Raw genomic sequence first — 4,402 nt, forward strand, 5'->3', positions numbered from 1 at the left:
TGGAATTCAGGTGGGATCCAGGTGGGATCCAGAGAGGATCCAGGCATATCTAGGTGGGATTCAGGTGGAATCTATGTGGGACCCAGGTGGAATCCAGGTAGGATCCAGGGAGGATCGAGGCAGGATCCAGATGGGATTCAGGCAGGATCCAGGTGGGATCTAGGTGGGATCCAGAGGGGATCCAGGGGGAATTCAGAGGGGATCCAGGTGGGATCCAGGTGGGATCCAGAGGGGATCCAGGGAGGATTGAGGCAGGATCCAGATGGGATTCAGGCAGGATCCAGAGGGGATTTAGGCAGGATCCAGGGGGGATCCAGGTGGGATCCAGATGGGATCCAGAGGGGATCCAGAGGGGATCCAGGGGGGATCTAGGTGGGATCTACATGGGATTCAGGTGGGATCCAGGTGGGATCCAGAGAGGATCCAGGGGGGATCCAGGGGGGATTGAGGCAGGATCCAGGTGGGATCCAGGTGGGATCCAGGTGGGATCTACATGGTATTCAGGTGGGATCCAGGCAGATCTAGAGGGGATCCATGTGGGATCCAGGTGGGATCTAGGCAGATCTAGGTGGGATCCAGGTGGGATCCAGGTGGGATCTGGGTGGGATCTAGGCAGATCTAGGTGGGATCTAGGTGGGATCTAGGTGGGATCTAGGCAGATCCAGGTGGGATCTGGGTGGGATCTAGGCAGATCTAGGTGGGATCTAGGTGGGATCTAGGCAGATCTAGGTGGGATCCAGGGGGGATCCAGGCAGGATCTAGGTGGGATCCAGGTGGCACCCAGGGCCAGGGGGACCCTCAGCCTGATCCCCCTCCAAAAGCTGGGAATGTTCACCTGGAGAAGAACAGGAGAGCTCAGAGCCCCTTCCAGTGCCCAGAGGGCCTCCAGGAGAGCTGGAGAGGGACTGGGACGGAGGGACGGGACACAGGGAACGGATCCCGCTGCCAGAGGGCAGGGCTGGATGGGACACTGGGAATAAATCCCTCCCTGCGAGGGCCGTGAGGGGCCGCGCTGGAATTCCCAGAGAAGCCCCGGCTGCCCCATCCCTGGAAGTGTCCGAGGCCGGGCTGGAGCACCCTGGGATGGTGGAAGGTGCTCACGGCTCTGTTAAAAACAGCTCTGGTTGGGATTTCAGGTCCCTTTGACCCCAAACTCCAACACCGGGAGCTCTCCCCGCGCCCTTTCAGCTTCCAACCAAGCGGAAAGCAAACACCTCCGGGACATGGAGAGCCTTTTCTTCCTGCCTTTATCTCCTTCCTCCCCTCTCCCCTTCTCCCTTTAGTGCTCAGGGGCAGAGATTTGAGCGGGAGAAAAGCCCCCGAACAACCCGGGCTGTGAGGGGGGCAGAGAGGCCTGGGCCCGCTGCCTCGGCCTAAGCATGAATAGGCCCGGCCTAAGCAGGCCGGGGAGCAAAAAAAGGGGCTGGGCACGGCTCATTGTGGGGCTGCTCGGGGTCAGCACGGACCATATGTCACCATTCCAGTGCCAGGGTCTCCATGGAGCCCCCTCGGCCCGGCTCTTTGTCCCAGTGTCCCCCCAGATATATTCATGGCCTGGCCGGGCCGTGCCCGGGGACAGAAACAAATTGCTACAAGGCAGGCCCACCGCGGCCCGCAGCACACAATAAAAGGCCAGTGCAGACTGTTTAAAAGCTGGAGAAAGGGCCGGTTGCCATGGCGATGGGATGGGAGGCCTGTTGCGGCCCATTAAACTCCAATCACATGTAAATTTATCCCCAGGCCTCCAGCGAGGGGGGACCCCCAGAGCTGCAGAATAGCCCCCGACAATAAGCAGTTTGTTTATCAATTCAGGTGCCGTTTAATTGGCTCCATTCAAGCCCCTCTTTGTTTAAAGTAATAACCTTTACAAAGCCCCACTGATTTATCATTTCCAGCACTCCATTAGATGGGCTTCTCGAAATCCTTTGCAGGCACCTCATCTCCGGGGAGAATAAATCAAGGGGGATGCTCGGAGGTGGTACCCGGGCTGGAGGGCTCTGGAATCCCCCAGGACTCTCCCGGGATCCCCTCCAGGGCCTGGGCTGTGTCGGGAGCAGCTGGAATGACCTCGCTGCAAACTCTGGCTCCTCTGCAGCCTGCAGGAGTGTGAAGCTCACCCCGGAGGTTTGCAAGAGAGATGGAGAAAAAACATCCCCCAGGGGATGGGCAGCAAGGGGGAAACTGATTTTTAGTGAGGATTTCTGTGGAGAAGGAGGGTTTGCTCCTCTGGGTGGTTTTTAGGGGATGTTTTAAGGGTGAAGAAGTGGTGGAGAGGCTCGGGGTGATGCCAGAAGAGCCTCCCGACAGCCCTTCCATGGCCTGGCTCCTGCCAGGGGCTGTCTGGAGCAGCTGGAATGACCTCGCTGTAAACTTTGGCTCCTCTGAGCCTGCAGGAGTGGGAGGGTTTGGTTTGACACAGTTTCCCCGGAGGATTGCGAAGAAAAAACATCCCCGAGGTGATGGGCAGCAAGGGGGAACTGATTTTCAGTGAGGATCTCCAAGGAGGAGGAGGGTTTGCTCCTCTGGGTGGTTTTTAGGGGATGTTTTAGGGTGAAGAAGTGGTGGAGAGGCTCGGGGTGATGCCACAGCCAGGGACAGAGGGGCTGCCAAGGGTCCCCAGCGGGCAGCAGAAGGGAGGCACAGAGAACTTGTGGATTCCCCATCCCTGGAATTGTCCAAGCCAAGGTTGGATGGAGCAGCCTGGGACAGTGGGACCCATGGGGTGGGTGGCACTGGGTGACCTTCAAGTCCCTTTCCGACCCAAACCATTCCGTGGAGGGCTCAGTGGGTTCTTTTTCACTGCTCCTAAACACCAAGAAACGCAGAGCAAGTGACAGCCAGGGATTGATGGATATCCAGGGATTGATGGATATCCAGGGATTGATGGATGTCCAACAGCACAGCCAAGAGCTGCTAAATCCCCTGGGGGAAATCTGTGCATCCTGCGCCTCCCATTCCACAGATCCCGCTGGAATTCCCTTTATTCCTCGTGTGCAGAACGGGGCAGGTTGGGGCTGGACCCTCTCCCAGTCTGGAGTCCCTGGATTGCTCAAGAACTTCAGCTTTCCCCATGGAAATTGTTGGGAAAAGGTAAAAAACGGAGTCTCCGAGGGGACAGGGGTGAGGAAAGCAAAAAGGACATCAAATGTGGCTGGGTTTGGTGGCAGCTGGGTTGGGCTGGCTCTTCAATCCATCAGCACCTGACTGAGGGGCTTCAACACAGAATCGTGGAGTCACTAAGTCTGGGAGAAAGCCCAGACTTTCTGGAAAAGTCAGGCAAAAACTCCAGGATGGGGAAATCCAACCTTGGAGCGAACACCCGCAGCATCCCCCCGAACCATTTCTCCCAGTGCCACCAATATCCTCAATTCTTGAGCTTTTCCAGGGGTGGTGACTCCAGCACTTCCCTGGGGCGGGGGCAATTATATCTGCCTAATTAAAAAAGCTCCCAGTTGGTTTTTGGCTGCAGAGTGAGGAAAGCAGCCCGAGAGGAGCCGGGATCCCAGAGGATCCCCTCTGGAGCGGGACCGGAGCGCCAGGGAAGCAGCACGGGAGGTCGGGGGTTAAACGGCAGCACTGGGAAGTTTTTTTTTTTTTTGCAAGTGAAAAGTGGGGTTTGCAAACCCGGGAGTAATCCCGAGGCTTTCCAAAGCTTCCCAAGGTGCCCCCCAGCCCAGGGAAAGCTGCCCCGGGGCAGAGGGAGCAAATCCATGAATTCATTATCCCCCCTGCACCATGAGCTCCTTCCCAGGCTCCAATTTTCCAAACGAGGCTTTTAAAAACCCCCAAATCTGCCACAAACCTGAAAACCCCCTCGGTTTTCCCCCCTCTCTTTTCCAGGCTCCAGAGGCAGAGAAGCTGCTGGGAATCACCTCCTCCCCGATGGGGAGCCACGGTCTAATTAAGAAGAAACCTCCACAAGCCCCTTACAAAGTCTGAGTGGCAGCTGATTATTGTAGCAAAGTGCAACCTCTGCCATTTTGTCAAGCAAGCCCATCAAATTAGGGCGAAATAAGATGTCCATCTGTTTCCTGAATGGCAGCGCCGCCAAAAAATCAGATTCCCACCAGTTCCTTAAGTCCCAATTATTCCCAGATTATCTTTTTGAGATCGGGGAGATGGGCGCTGAATAAACCTCGTGGCCTCGTTACTGACAGCCCGGTGCATCCCTAAGGAGGGCAGGGGGGCTCGGGTGTCAATCCCCGGGGTGACCCCGGGGCTGGCGGTGGCCCGGTGGCGACTGACAGCGGATAAACATTCCCGGCTCCCTCGGGATAAACATCGCGGCTCCTGCCCCGGGCGGGGACGGGGCCTTGGGAAGTTAAAGAGTAACGAGGCGGCTGCAGGAGGGTGGGGAGCGGCAGAAAAATCGGGGCTCCAGCCCGGCTTTGGGCATGGCAAA

General features: G+C 57.3%; 1 long non-coding RNA gene across 2 annotated transcripts; it reads left to right on the forward strand.

The window, feature by feature from the left end:
- Nucleotides 1-1,126: 1,126 nt before the first annotated feature.
- LOC128818201 (uncharacterized) lies at nucleotides 1,127-4,150 on the forward strand. 2 transcript variants are annotated; one of them, XR_008440413.1, is made up of 3 exons: nucleotides 1,127-1,812; nucleotides 2,963-3,090; nucleotides 3,841-4,150. It is a non-coding gene; the product is annotated as an uncharacterized LOC128818201 (long non-coding RNA). The 2 variants fall into 2 exon arrangements; XR_008440414.1 differs by having other exon boundaries at nucleotides 1,127-1,724.
- The last annotated feature ends 252 nt before the right edge of the window (nucleotides 4,151-4,402 follow it).

This window comes from Vidua macroura, chromosome 23 (assembly GCF_024509145.1).
Source record: "Vidua macroura isolate BioBank_ID:100142 chromosome 23, ASM2450914v1, whole genome shotgun sequence".
Classification (NCBI taxonomy): Eukaryota; Metazoa; Chordata; class Aves; order Passeriformes; family Viduidae; genus Vidua; species Vidua macroura.